Here is a 17,034-nt window from a genome sequence, read left to right on the forward strand (position 1 = left end):
CTGCCGGCAGCACTTCCCGGCCGGCGGGGACAGGGACGGGAGCGGGAATGGGAGCGGGAGGAGCCAGCGCGCGGCCCCCGCCGCCCCAGGGCGACTGGTGACGAGCGCCCCAAGCGCCGGCCGCCCATTGGCTGCGGCGCGGGGGCCGAGCGGCCAATCAGAGGCCGGGCTCGGAGCGGCGCAGCGCTCGCCCTCGCCTCGCCCGGCGGCCCCGCGCGCGGGGGGCGGGGTCACGTGACGCTCTGTTTACATCCTCTCAGCTGTCGGGCTCCGCCTCCCCCGTCCCGTCCCGTCCATCGCACCGACACCGACCGCGACCCCGGCCGCCGAACCGACCCGCGCACCCCGACCCGCCGCCACCCAGCGCCGCCCTCCACTCGCTCGGCCGTTTGCCCGCCCCCCCATCCCCAGTGGGTCTCGCCGGTGCCGCCCAGCGCAGGGTGCGGGGCCCGCTGCGGAACTGGTGAGTGTCCCGCACTGCGGGGGTGGGCAGAACTGCGCTCCGGCCGCGCTGTGCGGCGCGGAGGCCCCGAGGGACGGCCGGGACGGTGGGTTCGGCGGGGGAGGGGAGAACGTGGCCCTGCGGCCCCTGCCCTTCGCTGGCTCCCCGGGCGCTGCGCTCCCCATTGTCCGCGGGCCCCGCACGCAGGCGCGGGGGAAGGTGGGGTGGGGGGGGGAGGTTGTTTTCCTGCAGCCGGGACAGGGCGAGGGCTCGCCCCAGGGAGGGACAGGACCAGCTTCGTGCCTACGCCCTCCGCAGCCCCTTTTCCTCCTCCTCGTCCTTTGCCCGACCCTTGCCACCCCTCGCGGCGTCTGCGTAATGAATAATCTCTGGCCCAAAACGGGTTGGGAGGAGGAGAGGTGGTTGGTGTAGCTGCCGTGGGCCTGGGCAGAGGTGGGAGGACGGGGACAAGAGAGAAGGTTCCAGCCTCGAGATCCCGGCGGGGGTGGTGGTGCAGGCAAGGTGAGGGCAGCGCTTGTCCCCCGCTGCGGCTCCGCGCCTTGCCTCCCCCTGTGACGGCTGTGCGCTTGCTGTTTGCCTTTGAGGAAATGCAGTGAGAAGGGAAGCCTGCGGGTTCGGGGATTTCTTTGGGCTTGGTGGTTTTTTTGGTTTTTTTTTGTTGGTTTTTTTTTTTTTCCCGGCTGTCGAGTCTTTACAGCCTCATGGGGTTGTGGGGACTGCGTCTTCCAGGCCGAGGCATCATTGAGGGGTGCGTGAGACAACATTTTGTTTTGTTTCAAGAAAAACCCGTGGGCTAATGCCGGGTATTTCTCTTTCGGGGAGTGGAGGAGGTGGTGCGGCTGCAGGAAGATACTTTGTTTACATAAATAAAGTGTGTGAAATGCGCGATAACTTCGCTTTTCGCCCGCAATCCAGCGTGAGTCGGCCGGTGAGCATTCCTGGCGGCAGCTGCCGGAGGAAAAGGGGAAGGCAGCCTCTGCCCCCCGCTTTGCCATAAACGCACATTTTGTCTCTGTTTATATTGTGATCTCTGTTTTGGCTGGGAGGAGAGTAAGGGGAGGAGCAGGAACTGGCTCCGGTGCTGCCACCTCCTCCCGTCTTGTTTTCTTTGTTGTTATCAGCTCGAGGAGGCGTCCTGGGGTCACGTCTGTAGCTGAGCTGCGGTCTGCGGTGTTAATGGGATTCCTCTTGGGCCGAAACCTCGGGCCGCCTTCTGCAGTGCGTGTGCGGGTCTCGCTGCCCTCCGAGCGCCCTCCTCCCCCTGCCTCGGCAGCTGTCAGCGGCTCCCTCTGAAGTTGCAGGAAGGGGAAGGGGGGGCAGAGGGAGAAGGAATCTTGGCATTTATTTGATACTCGGTCAGCAGCCTGGGCCTGCTTTATGCAGCTATGTCATTAAAAAAAAAAAAAAAAAACCCAAAAGACCAAAACAACACAAAGCAAAACAAACCAGAAAAAGAAACCAAAAAAAAGAGAAAACCACCAAAAAACAGCAACAGCAAAAATGGAAAACAAACACCTAAGGTGGAAGGGTGAGGGAGGGTCTGTTTGAAAACAAATTCTTTATGAAAGTACTAAAGTGCTCTAGTGTGTGGAAAATGCTTGTGTCCTTGCAGTACTTGCTAGTGCCAACATAGTTAGTGTTCTGCTAGAAGCTGTTTTTTTTCGCTCCTGTCAACTAATAAGTCAAGCACAGTTGAACTGCAGGCTTTAGCAAGAATGTAAGGTTTCTTCTCATAAAGAGCAGCAAATGTTGAGACACACACAAAAAATACCCAGAATAAGGCTAGTCAGCACTTCAGCAAATTAATGAAGATACCCAATTCCTCTTGACCATATGACCTCTGTGTTAGAGAGAATACTTTTCTAGATGGAACGCACAAAAAAATCTAATGCTTAGAGTTAGTAAAGTACAATAATGTGTGGTGAGAATGTCTTTGTAACCTTAATCCATTCTGCTTGCAAATGAATTATAATGTGTGATACACTTTTCCCCCCCAACAGGACCATTACCTTACTCTGGGCAGAAGATCTCTGGAAGGAATCAGGCTTGGATAAGTGGAGCTGTCTTCTGCAGAACTCCTGCCTGATTTGTTGGGAGAGTTTGTAAAGTATTTTGGATTTGTAGGTGGAAAAATGTGTGACAGATCGTTTGGTATTTTAACTGATTCTGAGTGAATAAATATAATGGTAGGAATGTTAGAAGTATGTGAGGTCAGAGAGCCACAATGAGGGCTTTGGAGATGGACACTTAGCCAGATGTTCTTTACAACAGTCAGTGTCCCTCAGAAGTGCTAGAAAAACAATTGGATGTTGTTGGGAGGTCTGCAGTGAGGAGAATATAATAAAATTGCAGGAACAGAAAATAAAAAGTATGTAATACTGGACAGTCCTGGATGGTGCTAGAAAATACAATTGGATGTTGTTGGGAGGTCTGCAGTGAGGAGAATATAATGAAATTGCAGAAGCAGAAAAAAAGTATGTAATACTGGACAGTCCTAGATGGCCAAATTTTATCACTGTGTCTGTGCAGGCTTGGGTTCCTTCCCTGCATCATCTCTGATCTTCACTCCAGAATTTTTGTAAAAGTCTTCCTTCCTCTAATTTGCCTTCTTTCTGAATTTTCTTCATCTAATCTTTGTCATTACTTGCTTTAGATATGTGACTGGCCAGTTTGAATTTTGAAGCATTCTATTGATACATTATAAAATCTTGCCATTTCTGTAATCATAATCTTGGCGTTTTGGTGGTTTTTATTGTTTAGTCTTCTGTTTGCCTGTCAGTGACTGCCCCAACCTGCAGCTCCTTTTGAAGAGGCTTCTGTCTAATAGGAGACTTAAAAATAGGACCTCAGTGTCAGGCATGGATTGTAGTTTTCCATGCCTGTGGTGGGCTGTCCCAGAGCAGTCACTTAGCTGTGTTTCTGTAAACTTGAAGTGCTTTGAGATGCAAGTGTGTATTCTGAAGCTAAAGGTAGGCTTCTTAGGCATGATACCAGTGCAGGTGTAAGTCTTAAGGCAAACTTAGAAGACATTATTACAGAATTCCTACTGCAAGACATTGTAGTGCATTGTTCTTGTTTTTTCCCCCCAGAAGCAGGCAATAAAAATTGCCCATGCAGTGTCTCAAAGGTTTATGTTGGGTGTTTCAAAAGTTCCCCAGAACAAAAACATAAAAAGCAATTCTGAAATACTAAGCATTATGGTAATGCTCATGCCAGTCTTAGGTGCATGGAGAGGAACACCTGAGAATACAGTAATTTTTTCTGGATGAGAGGTGTCTTTACATGTACCTCTTATGTCATTTCCTGCTTTGTTCCCATTTTCAGCAATCATTTTCAGCAGGATTGTCAAAGAGATCTGCTATTCTACCCTTCTGAACTGAAAGTGGTGTTCTGTAGCTGATGATTAATTAGCTCTGTGTAAGAAAAGTGCCTTGAAGTCTCCAGCACTTGGCACTCTTGAATGCAGACATCGTTTATATAATCTCATTTGTTTTACCTACTTAGAATGTAAACTCCTCAAAGCAAAAGTGGGTAGAATGTAGATGCAATTATGTTTTGCAAATGAATAATCAGGTATGTGACTGGCCTAAGGCACTCCAGGAATCTTCCGGTAGGGTCAGAAGTTGATCTGCATACTTCATCCTCTCCAACAGGTGTGGATTTTTTGGAGAATTCTTTTAATGTATCTGCTTTGCAGAACTGTGTTCACACTCTTCTGTTTCAACATTTATGAAATTACAAGGACTGAAGTGTGGTAGTTATATCAAATATTATGGGAATAATTACATGAGAGCATCAGGATATAACTACCGTGCTCCAATTCCTTTGGGACTTATTTGTGTGCACTGGATGTTAATGAAAGCCTTCAGGCCTCCTTCATGCAAGCTCTTAAAGCAGTTTCTGCTGCTCTGTTACTTAAGAAATTTGGGCTGGACTTCTGGTCCTTGAAGAAAGGATAGAATTTATAGCAACTCAGGATGGTGAGTATAATGTTTTATAGAACTGAAAGATAGCTGGCTGGCATTCAGAAGAGGGGTGTTGGTTTTCTGTCCCTTTTGTCCTGGTATGTCATACCTACTTCATGTTTCAAAGTCGACAGTGATGTTAACCTCAAGGAGCTTGGAATACTGATGTGATGTATGTGTGTGGATTCTTGCTTAATCTACTTCTGATCAGAAGTTTATTGGAAATGTTGAAAGTAAGAAGTAAAAGTAAAATGTAAGCAAAAATGTCTTTAAAAATGTCAGTTAGTCCAAAGAAACTTTTTTTTTTGAAAGAATAAAATAATTGGAACCTGCAGGGTTGGAAACAGGTCTGGAAAACAACTGTAGGGCCTTTATCGCTTATATATTGTGACTACAATTGATATGTGACATATTTCTCAATTAATTTTATCAGTTCTTTAAATTGAAGCACAAAAGTATGAATTGCTCTTTATTGTGAGGGAAAGACACTGGTTTAGAGATTATTACAGAACACTTAAAGTAAGCAAAGAAAGACAAACTCCACAGCCCTAAAAGAGATTAGGTGTGACATTGGGAGTCACCATGGGAGCTCACAAGCTACAGGTTCTGTATTCTCGTACAGTGAAGTTCTTGAGTGGGGAATTACTGTGGAACTTCTCTTCTTAGAGGGGCTGTCTTTGGGCAGAAAAATATTTGGAGCCTGCTGCTTACAAAAATGCATTTAATGAAGGCTAGTTTTGAACTTCTTTGTTTTGTTTAGTAAAGAAAGGATGTAAAGTTCTTGCTTTTGCCAGTGCAGAGTATTGAGCTCTATGAGTTGCATGCAGTTGGACTTTTAAGATACTGGGAGTGTTGTTAAGGTGGCATAACAGGCAACGTTTGGAATACCTCTCAAGTAGACCATTTCACTTGATTTTCTCAAAGTAGTATTTGGTCAGCATACAGTTGCAAAACAGAGTTGGGATTTGTTGTGTTTCTAGGGTGTAAAAGAGTACAATTGGAATCAATGTTGAAAAACTTGTTTGAGGAAACAATTCAGAATTTGACAACAAACCCTTAAAATCTGGTTTAAAAGGTAACAGGCTTTCATCAAGTGGTTTGATAGTGACATGAGCTGTTTTTAATCCTGAATGAAAGACATTTCTATGGAGGTGCTGCAGGGCATCAGAGTTGTCAGCATGGAGCTGTTAGATATGAGAGAATTTAATGAAGGCCTACATTATTTGAAGTATTCAAAACAAAAAAAAAGATGGCAGACAGGTTAAATCTGAATTTAGAGGTAGCTCAACAGTTAGAGAAGAGAGCCCTTGTCTTGGTTGATGATGTGCCTGCTTTCCTGGAGTTGGTCTATGTTTAGAGACACACGTGGACAACCAGCCAGTTCTGTGGCAGTGTAGGTACTGTAAACAGGATCTCTGTTCTGAATGTTTTTAGAACCTGGTGATGACAGACTTGTTACAAGTCAGTGTCTCCAGGTTAGCTCTTCTGGTCTCTTTTGGCCAATAATGCCTTTTATCTGGTTGCTTCAGGTTAGGTTCCTTTCAAAGCAGTCTTAAGTGACACAGAAAGAGCAGCTTCTCTGAGTTAGTTGCAGAGGAGCAAAGACAGGATGTGGGCAGAAGAGTTTTCTGTTTTGTTGTTCAGCACTAATTGTTGCTGTAGCACCAGCCAAGTAACCAATAGTTAGGATGAGCACCTAAAATAGCACTGGAGGTCTGTGTTTGAGCACTCAAGTCAGATCACAAATACCAGAAGCTTGCTGTTTTTATTACAAAACCTTTTCTTTGCATGATTTCTAAACAGATAAGTCTTATTAAAGCTGTCAGTAATAATAATTATTTCTTCCCTTTTTTTAACAATTGGCTTGTTAAAATTTTAAGTGATAGGTGCATATTTCTAATGGCAAATTAAGCAATCTTGAAAACTATTTTCAGAATGAATAGTGACAACTTTGTAATACTAGATAATGTTCCTCCAGGAGGCATCTGTCACTGGGAAGATTTTTTTTTTTCCCAGCTGATGTCTACAAATGTCATCTTAGATTTAGTGGTAAGAGTTAAAGTCAAATCAGAGTTGTTCTAAAATACTAGTTTAAGATGTAATGAAAGGCAGTATGCAGTAATATTGTAGACTCAAAAGGAATGTAACTATTAAAAGCATGTATTGATGCCATTCTTCAAGTAAAACAAATATAATTTATTACTTTATTACTTTTTATGTCTTCAGGAGTGAAAGGTAACTAGATTTCAAAGAGATAATCTCAGGGGTTACATGTCCTAATTATTTATTCATATTTAAAAAAAAGATTAATCTGCCTCTCCAAAAGGAGATTCCTGTATCAATATGGGTTTTTTGTATATGAAGTGATAGTAGTTGTAATTGTTTATAGTAATAGTCAATTAGTGAATCACAGTTGGCAATTGATATGCCTGTGGCATCCCTGTCCCAGTTGAAAGGCTTGATTCCTGTAAGTAGTTGTTTTAACATTAAAAGAGGAATTAGGACCATGTGGTTGGCAGAAAATGAGAAGTGATTACTATTTTGAGATTTTTTTTTATTTCTGTAGCAAGTGTTTATAGCAGATATTTGGGAATTACCATGTGGTTTTCTTGACATATAAAAGAAAAAGCCAAGTAATACTATTCAACTCAGTCAGGATGACTGTGCTGTTATATCATGCTCTGTATATCAAAGTTAAAAAAAGAAATGATTGTGGGAGCCACTATCCTCAATCCTCAGAAATGATTGTGGGAGCCACTATCTTCAGAACCATTGTTTTTGCTTGATAGGTATGACTGAAATGAATGCAAGTCAGCATTGGTGAAAGACTGAACTCCAAAGCAGTTGCTAAAGGAGATGCTTAATTTTGATAAATGGTTAATATTTCTGTAGTATAAATAACTTAAAGTAATCAGGAATGCTGTATTTCTACTGGTACATTTAGTTTGCCATTACAAGATTTGATTTTAATTTGCCTGAGATTCATGAAATTCTTGTTTTGCGTTGTAGTTCTTGTTGGGTTCGGTGGGTGGGGTTTTGCTGGCTCTTTTTCTGCTGGGCATGTGATCCTGCTCTTTATTTGCAAAACTGTTTCCTCTACCCTTTTGAGAATGAACTGTGGTTTTCCTTCCATTCCGTGTAGTCCAGTTTGTTAAGCTTTGCTGTGTTCTTCCTTCAAGAAACTCTAAATTTGGCATTATTGCGGTCAGAAGGTCAGTGAAATTGGAAGGACACAGGAAAGTCAAGCTGCTGAGTTTTTTTGACTTCTGCTGAGCTGACATCTGCAGTATTATAAAATCCCATAGGCCTTAGTCTCTTGTTATTTGCTTCAGTTAATTATGCATTCATCATGACTAAGACTCATTACTGCCAAGTTTCCTGAGATTCTCTGATGTTTTCTGAAGTAATTCAGTTGTCAGAAAAAGTCACTGTAAAATTTGGCTTCTCTATTCTGGCATGCTTTGAATAAACTGGAGTTGTCCATGATATAACTACATCAGATTGTGTGAGTGTAGCAGCCTCTTGTGTTCTATCTGTAAACTACACTTATGTAAGGTGAAAACCATGTGCTTTGTATGACTGCAAAAAACCTGATACAGTAAGATTGTGGGAATGATGATTATCATGAGATGTGCAAGCGCACAGCTGCTATATAGTCAATGATAAAAGGTTCTCAACTTCCATTTCTTGCTGAAGTATTTGCATGAATATCTTGGAATGGTTACTGGAGCTTTCACAAGTGCTTCAAATCCTTTCCAGATGACATCTGCCATTGTTGGTACTGTAAGTAAATTATAACTTTGGAGCCACATTTACAGTAGTACTTGATTCATACCTGAAGAAAAATAAAACCAGTAATTCAGAAACATTTTCAAGTTTAAAATGTGCTTGTGTATTTTGGTTTGTGCTTTTAAAGGAGGGCTGTAAGGAGTTTTGTTCAAGTATTTCTGGTTTTTAGTTTAGGTGTCTGTGGCCTCAGGTCCAGTGAGTTGTGAGGCTAAGCACGTATTCTCAGTAGCAAACAAACACATGTATTCAGCATCTATGTCTGTAATTTTCCACCACACCAACACAGGAGACAGCACTAAGGCGAGCACAAACAGCACCAATGGCCTCATCCTGTTCCTCTTTCTGTGTGTTCAAACATATGTGTGCATGTATTACGAATCTTTCTGGTTACTGGGTTTAGGCACTCATTCTGCCCTGGAACTCTTTGGTCTGTTTATGCCCCATTGCCTCTTACACACATGCACATGCTCAGCTACCAATCCCAAACACCACAGTTTCTCCAACAGCTCACCTTGGACCCCTCTTTGTTCTTCCAGCAGCCACCTGCCTCAGCTGCTTCACTTGGCCAGTGTGTTCCGTCCCAGTCCCAAGGCCACTCTGCTCTGGCCAGTCCAGCTTGCTACTCTGTATGGTTACACCTGGACCTGCAGAAGCTCACGCCTTGCTTTGCCAGCACCACAGACTCACCAGCCCTTGTGACCTGTGGTCTGATTCAGTGTCTTGTAGGTGCACATGGACACCAAACAGAAGCCCAAGATAGAGTTGCAAAAGGAGATTGACAGTCGGACAGGATAGGCAGGGCATAGCTGGACACACATACTGACCTGCAGCCTGCTGACAGGTGACCTGTCCTTCTTGTCACTATAGCTGTGGTCTTCCCATGCTTGTTTCTCCCCTAGTCACTGTGATTTTTCCCTTTCCCCACCTCTGGTTCTTCCCCCAAGCATCCAAGTCACAGGACTTGTGCCATCCCCCAAATCCCTTTCCCCTGCACTACATGGGAGCTTTTACAGAGCTACTTCTGTAAAAGTCACACCTTTGGATCTGGGAAATGCCTTGGAGAGGCACAGTGGTGGTGGGAGTGTGGAGAGAGCTGGTGGTAGGCTGGCTCAGGGTATTCATCTGTGTTTCCCCCACTTGTAAATGCACCCCTGCTCTGTTGTGTGCAAAACAGCTTCCTGTCACATAACCCAACAAAGTTAACTTTGATATGTGCAGGCAGATAATCTGTTTAATCATTTGCAAGCCCTGTGGAAAATTTAAGGTGGAAGGTACAGACTGGCCACAGAGGCGTAAATTAAAATGATACTGTTACAAAAGCAGTACTTTGAAACATTATCTTAAAGTAAAGATAATATTAAAATATTTGCATGAACTTTTGTGAAACAGATTTGATTGCAGTATTAATGCTGTAGCCTTTTATGTTGTAAACTAAAGTGTTGATTTTTTTTTTTCCTGGATGACTGGAGACTTTGGTAGAGTTTTAATATAGATTTAGTTCGTACTTGATTAGTATGTTTTGAAAGTTTGGATAAATCATCACTTTTTTTTTTGTTAGAACCATGAAAGGGAAATTTATCTCTGTTTTATTTAAAGTAAGCATTGACAATCTTAAGTAGTAGAGATTTATGGACAAAGTCACATCATTATATAGTTTGTATGGATTTATGGTATGTTTAGAGACGGAGACAAATTATGATATTGATCCTTAATGTCTAAAGCTTTTGGATATGTAGGACTTGGGGGTTAAAAAGAAGAAAGAAGGGTAGATATCCATTGCTTTCTTTGACAAAATAAAACAAACTCAGTGTACAAATGTTAGTAAACAAGCTACATTTGAAAAAAATGGTGATTCCAGTGTGATGCTTCTGGAAGATTGCATCAGTGAAAGAATTTTATTTCGTGGTTCTGAGGAGGAGAAGCAGGAAGCAGGAGTAGGCTTTACTCATTCTTTCCTCTTGATAATTACAGGACTAAGTAAAATAACTTCTCAAAAGATACTGTTGTATTGCACTGTACTCTTAAGAATTAAGCACAGAAGAATTGGGATATATTTGTATTTGTTTAGCATCTCATAAGAAGAGGATGCATAATAAATAAAAGTTGAGGTTCTCAGGCTATGAAAGTTAAACATCATGATAATACAGTATTTAAGTTGTTTATGCTGTGATTATTGTGTGCTATTTTGAAGCTTTCAGATACATTTCTGAAGATTAGAAACCAAAAAATGTTGGTGTACTTGGAGGTTGGTAAAGTTAATTGGTATTTCTGCTTTTAATTTGGCCTGGTTTGTAGAGACTGAAGTAAATGCATAGCTCCAAGATGAGGTTTCAAGTGTCAGGAATGCAACTCTCTTCTATTTTTACACTTGACCTCATTTCTGTTTTCTTTTGCTAAAGGCAACAGGCATATGTTGTTCTGTTGCTGCTAGAAGTGAGTTACTTAAATAACTTGAAATGTTTGTGTGCAGTAAGTTTTTGAACTTTAGTACTGGCTGAAATAGTGAAAATTTTGGCATGGGCCACATTTTGCCTAGTCAAAGTTATATGAAGTGTGACTTGATCTGCTTCAGGACTATAACCTTTATGGTAAAAGGTTGGGAAAATATTTTTCAGTTCTTGTACAGAATCTACTTTGTATTTCATTATAAAAGATGATTCTCCCTCCCTGTTCCCCAGTTGTTACTAGGGACTCTGATGATTACTCCAAGGAGCATAATTTCTGTTCTGGTCAACCAAACTAAATTATTAACCATCTTTTGCAAAAAGAAGCAAGTTTGGTTTTAAAAATGTTGACTCTCTCACTATTGTTCTTTATATATATATATAAAGGTGTCTTAGATGGAAAGCAATCACAATATTAAAATTTGCAGAAATGTTGTGTCACTTCTATACTTTTGCCTTTTCAGGCCAAACAGAATTAGATGTACCAGAACCAGTTCTTTTTACACATCACTCTACAGCTCTTCTGATTCTTAACATTTGCTTGTTGTGGCTTATATGAATATGCTTGAAATGAATACTCTCTGTTAAATATCTTTCTACAAAGCTGTGTATTTTGGCAATGAGTTTTGCAGCCTGGTCACTCTCTAGCTCGTGAATTTGTGAAGTATGTGCACAGACAGCAGTTTCTGATATGTAAAACAGGTGCATGAGACAGGCTCAGTGAATATTAGACATCTGTATGTACTAAACATCATCATCTCTAGTGAAGTCCTGATATTTTAGGCAGTGAACAAACTGCTGTTACCTGGTACCTCCTGTTTCTGTGGGTCTGTTAGGCCCTCAAGAGAAGCTTTTCATCTTTTCCCTTTCTCCCAACCAGTATGTGATAAAGCCCTTTGGCTAGTTCATACTGGGCAAACTAAAAATAGTTGTGACCTGGCAATAGACAGAGCTGTAGGCACGCTTCTCAGGAGCTGAGACCTTTACAAAATGTGCTAGAAGAGGACTGCCAGGTTCTGTCATGGACATTGGTATCAGAGGAAGGATATCTTTCTGCATATTAGACATTGGGTTAAACTGATATCTTCTGCTTAGATCTTCATTGGAACTTCAAAAGGTCATTAAGTCATCTTAGGCTCCCCAGAGACGAGCATTTTGGTGCATTGTCTTACAACTAAGCAACAGGAATTGTTTTGGACTGTTGTGGGTAGAGAAGCAATATTCATTATTTTGAAGTCTGCAATTGATAGTACACTCTGGGCAGAGGTAGTGTTCGTTCAGTCATAAAGGTATACGTACAACCTGTTGTCTATATTTGAAGAAGAATTTAAGTCTCTTTTTGAAGAAGAAACTGCTCCTGAGGCCTGAGGGGCTTAGCTTTGCAAAGAGTTTTGGTTGCCCAGATTTTAAGCAGTAAAAAGAGCTAAGTCAGGATGTGGGGTAAAGCTGAACATTAAAATTTTAGTCCAGGAAGTATGTAGGGTTATTTGCTTTGCTGTGTAATAAAAGGTACTGAATTTTCAAGCCTTTATGAGCATACCTGAGAACAGGTCTGGCATGTATAAAAAAATGTTCCATTCAGCATGTGAAGAGGGTAGATAGAATTTCACATGAAAAGAACAAATTAAGTACAAGAGACAGTATAGACCAGGAAAGGAATGTCTCCTAGTTCAGAGAAGAGCAAAAACCAAACAAACACAAAAGCAACTAGCAACATTCTGTTATTTAATTATTTTTTATTTTACTCAAGTTCCTGTGAAAGGTTTTAATATTAAAAAAAAAAAAAGTTCAGTAGCTACTCAGCAAGTTACTCCAAAATTATGCCCTTGTGTAGCTGCCAGGATTAAATTCATTTGATCATGTGCTTATATGCTTGTCATTGCTCATACATTTGTGGAGTTCCATAAGTTTCACTACCTCTTTTGAGAGAAATGCAGTACCATGTCTGCTGTTCAGGTGACTGTAGGTGGAGGAAGAGTGAAAGCAGGCACATACCTGGAATCTTGTATAAACAGCTGTTGAAAGCTCAAACAGGAAGATCAGGGCTTAAGCTTACATCAGACTTGACAAACATTTTCTGCCCAAGTAGGTCAATGCAATTCAGGTTAAGTCAGTAGTTGTAGCTGTTTACATTCATTTGACTTAACACTAATCCTGTGGTCTATTTTTTGTTCCATTGCCATATTGCAAAGAACCTCAAAGTATGCTCTGTGGAGTGCACTGCATGGGAGAGCTGACTCTACTTGGTTTTGTACTTGTTTCTGTTTAACTTGGAGAGCTTCTTGAAGTGACCCACTGAACAGCAGTTTAGGAGTGAATGTTTTTAAGTAAGATTAGAGTATAGACTATAGACTATCTATACTAGAGTATAGACTTCAAAAATGTGCAGTGTTCTCTATAGTGTTTTCCTTAATGCACCAAGTAGCATCATATATCCTAAAAACAATAGGTTTTCTTCTTTCATAGCTGCTTGGAGTGACAAAACAAATAGCTGTGGAAGAGAACGTAGTTGGATTTCCAAAGCTTAAACTCTTGCTGCCTTTAGTAGGAAGTATAGGTGTAAAAGTTTTTAAAAAATGTTTATGAAGACTTCATTGTAAAATACCTGTGTGTCACACATTTTATTCTTAATTTTGTAGTCACCTACTGCATTTACTACCAGCACATATTTCATATTTTGCTTTTCTCCAGTCTTTGCTGGGTAAAAGTAATATTAGAATTATTTTTTTTCTTTTCAGATCATAATCAATCATACTGTTTGAAAGCTCCCACTGAAATCTTAAACTCAGCTCTGCAGTTTCAGGTTGAATTTCCTTGTGTGAGTTGCTATTATACTTGGGAGTAAAAGGGAAGCTAAACTGGTAATGGACTCCTGTGGTTGTAGGAGTCACTGGATGGGATGAGGACAGGCAAAACATGATTTTGAGTTCATAATAGCTGTGAGGGTATAATGTATTGAGTCTGGACAGAAAGGAGTAGGTCTGATATTTGATTAGTAGCCTGGGGATCTTTAAATCTCTGCTGATTATAGCAATGTTGCTGATTTTTGCTGTGAGTAAACTGTTTACTTGTCTGAAGTGTTTCAGGCCTGTGTGTGCATTCATTGTTAATTCCCTTCTATTGCCAGTCACAGAATATTCCTTTTTGGGGAAATGGAACAGCTGAATTCTAATATTAATGTGCAGCTCAGTGACTTGTTGTGTCTTCTCCCTCTCACAGGAAAGAGAGAGGGAGAAGACCCAACAAGATTCACCAAGCAAGGTTGTATTCTGTGTATGAGTTTAAAGTAATGTGTCATGCTCCTGATTGAGTGTCATGTTTCTCCAATCTGATGTGTTGGTGAAAATAGTGTTAGTTGTGAGGAGAAAACTTCAAATATAGCTTATTTCATTCATTATTCTATTTTCTATTTTTTGAAACAAAGTAAGGATCAAGTTAGCTCAGGTAGCTTGTATTTCTGAGTAGTTATCTCTATGGAGTCAGGTTATGTCAGTATTACAAGATAGATACTTTAAGATACTTGATGTCATATGGGTTTAGCAATGTCAATGAGGTTTTGTCTGGCAAATTAACTGGATACCTTGCTAGCATGGTATTTAAAGTATATTTAAGAGAGTGTGCAAGTCCTTCGTGACCCAGGAAATCAACTTGAAGTGCAAATACACTTGCAGAAATTCTGAAATTTGCAAAACTTGTTTCCCTTTAAAAGCTGGCAGAAAAACTTGGTTAACCTTAGACCTCATTACTAACTTTTCAGCTAAGAGTTTTGCATGTCTTACAAAATAGTGAAGAATTAAAATGCACTCAAATTATCGTATCTTCTTAGCCACATAGCCAAAAAATGAATGTTCAATTAATGTGACAATATTAAAAAAAAGGAAAAATTATCAAAAAACCTCCCAGAAATTATTTAATGTGTTTCACTGAAATTGGTTACAAATTAGGTCAGAAACAGGTCAGAGGTGGTGGTGTTACACAATTGTGTGGATTGTTAGAGAAATTGGAAAGTGTGTTTCCATTTCATTTTTTTTTGTATATATAAGAAACTTCAAGACAGGGTTCCAGCTTCTGAAAATAAATTCATGAGTAGTACAGAATGGAAAATAAGATTGTTTTAATTGCAGTTTGTTTTACTAAGTTAATTAACTTTTTATCAAGACTATATTGAAATTTTAACTCCTACACTGTAATTTCTGTTGGCTTGTGTATTCCAGAGATTCCTAAGGCTAAAAGCCATAGCTGCATTTTGTTAAATTGACAGAACTTCATCTTTCTTGTAAAGTTGCTATACGTCTTGGTTTAATAGGCATCAGAATGCTGTTTGTGCTCTTTGTGAACTGCATGTGTTTCAGTTTTAATACCAGGGAGCTTCAGAGGATGTTTTTTGTGAGCATTCAGCTGTGTAGAAAGTTTTATCATGCTGCTGTTTTTATCTTGGTCCTGGGTCAGCTGTCACAAGGAAGATTTGACTAACTTGCCCTTTTTCTCCAGTTGTGCTAAAATGGCTTCTGAGATGTTTTCTTTTGTGTGTTTAAAAGCATTGGAGGAAAGTGAAGTATCAAAAAGTGTTCCTCTGCAGCACAAGAGGCCAATTTTCATTAAAAGATCTATTTCTTTCACTTCCTAGGGCATTTTTTGTTTTTTGAACAAAAATACTTTCCATTGAGCAGCATTTTTGCCTACCTGTAGCTGTAGAGTGCAGAGTAGAGCACTGTAGATGATTAATGAATACAAACCAAACCAAGATACCTAAAAAGCTAGGTATCTAGCCTAAATGCCATCACTGTCATCTGCTTAATGTCACCTTCTTCAGATGGGGGCACTGTGTCATGTCCAGAATGATATGTAGCCTTTAACTGTACTGCCAAATAGCCATGCTCTTTTGCTGTGTCTCATTCTTGAGAGGAGACTCCATTTCTCTTCTCCCCTACTTCCCTCAATGTCACGGTGTTGACCACACTTTTTCTGCTCTTGGCTTTGAGATTTTGTGTGATAACCATTATTGAAGCTGAGACACTTGGTGGGTTGTCATCAGTAGAAAGTCTTGTGATACTGCAATAACTTGAGCCATCATATAATGCCAAGAATACAAAATTACCAAATACCTAAAAAAAGTCTGTTGCTGTGTCATGAGTATTGAAAATTAGAAAAATGTTATTTACAGCATCTAAATGGTATGTGAAAGCACTTGTTGATGGAAATGCTAAAGCTTTATGTTTTGCCATCCTCGGGCTCTGCACGTTTGCTGGCGCAGTGCTGATGGCTGGCCGAGTTCTCCATCTGCTGGTGTGAGGTGGTGCATGCACCCCAAGGACGAGCTGAAAGCGGCATTCCCATTTCTCAAAAGTAGCAGCTGAATTTAGTCTTTACGAAACTCAGTTCTTATCTTTGTGTTTTTAATTAATTTCCAAAAATATCTCAGGATAACAATGAACTTTTTAGTATGAAAGATGGAAAAAACTATTGCTTTTGTCTGTGTAATTATTTTATTGAAGTATCATCCTTTGATTCATTGAATCTTCAGGTGTGGTGCAAGTGCAGACAAACAAATAGGGCTGGAATATTTTTATAAACTACAGTTAAAAAAAATGTCTCAGGTTTCACATTTTCTATGTTGTCCTGTAGATTTTTAAGAAGTAGAAAGAAATATTCCTGTGCAGTTGAACATACACAGGCCTGCTTATTCTGCTATGGAGCACTAGGGTATTCCAAAGTCTGTTTTTTCTACTTTAATCAAAGAGGGTTTTTGCACGAGGGATAATTGCACATTGTGACTTTTTACCTCTTTTCATTCCAGAATGTCAGTGGGAATTAGTTTTGCTTTGGAGGGAAGCACACAGCTGAATGGTGAACAGTCATCATTTCACCTGTGATTGACCAGAGCTTTAATAGCCTTGAATGTTCCACCCCCACCCCAGTAAAGTCCCCCCAGTTTATACACTGGTCATGACACCCTGTGGTATGGAATAGCCCTTTGGCCAGTTCAGGTCAGCTGTTCTGGCTGTGCTCCCTCCTGGCTTTTTGTGTGCCTGCGCACTGCAAAGTGTAGGAAACAGGAAAGTACTTCCTTGGCTTACAGTAAACACTACTGAACAGCAACTAAAACTTCAGTGTGTTATCAGCATTGTTCTGATACTCACTGTGTACTCTATTCACCTAGAAGTGATGCATTAAACTTCCTATTCTCCTGTCTCCTAGTCTTCTGTTGCTATTTTACTGGTAATTCATGCAACACTAAAAGTGTTAATATCTGGATTTTGAGTTTAGTAATTCATAATGAAATAACTGCAGCTAAAATACAGATCTGAAAGAATTACTTTGAAGTTAATATGACTTACTGCAGTGTGCTGTGTATAGTTACACTTACAAACTG

At 40.7% G+C, this 17,034-nt stretch overlaps 1 protein-coding gene across 4 annotated transcripts in view; it reads left to right on the forward strand.

Annotated features, from left to right (window-relative positions):
- The first annotated feature begins 387 nt into the window (after positions 1 to 387).
- The window catches only part of PCMTD1 (protein-L-isoaspartate (D-aspartate) O-methyltransferase domain containing 1), a 40,808-nt gene continuing 24,161 nt past the window's right edge, over positions 388 to 17,034 (forward strand). Inside the window, exons 1-2 of one of the 4 annotated variants that reach the window (XM_039702952.1) lie at positions 658 to 964; positions 2,464 to 2,583. The gene's annotated coding sequence lies outside the window, so the exon portion shown is untranslated. Of the gene's footprint in view, positions 464 to 524; positions 549 to 657; positions 965 to 2,463; positions 2,584 to 17,034 lie in introns of those variants that run through there. The other 3 variants (XM_039702950.1, XM_039702953.1, XM_039702951.1) reach the window with 3 other exon arrangements.

The sequence above is a fragment of the Passer montanus genome, unplaced genomic scaffold (assembly GCF_014805655.1).
Source record: "Passer montanus isolate IOZ18808 unplaced genomic scaffold, ASM1480565v1 scaffold16, whole genome shotgun sequence".
Classification (NCBI taxonomy): Eukaryota; Metazoa; Chordata; class Aves; order Passeriformes; family Passeridae; genus Passer; species Passer montanus.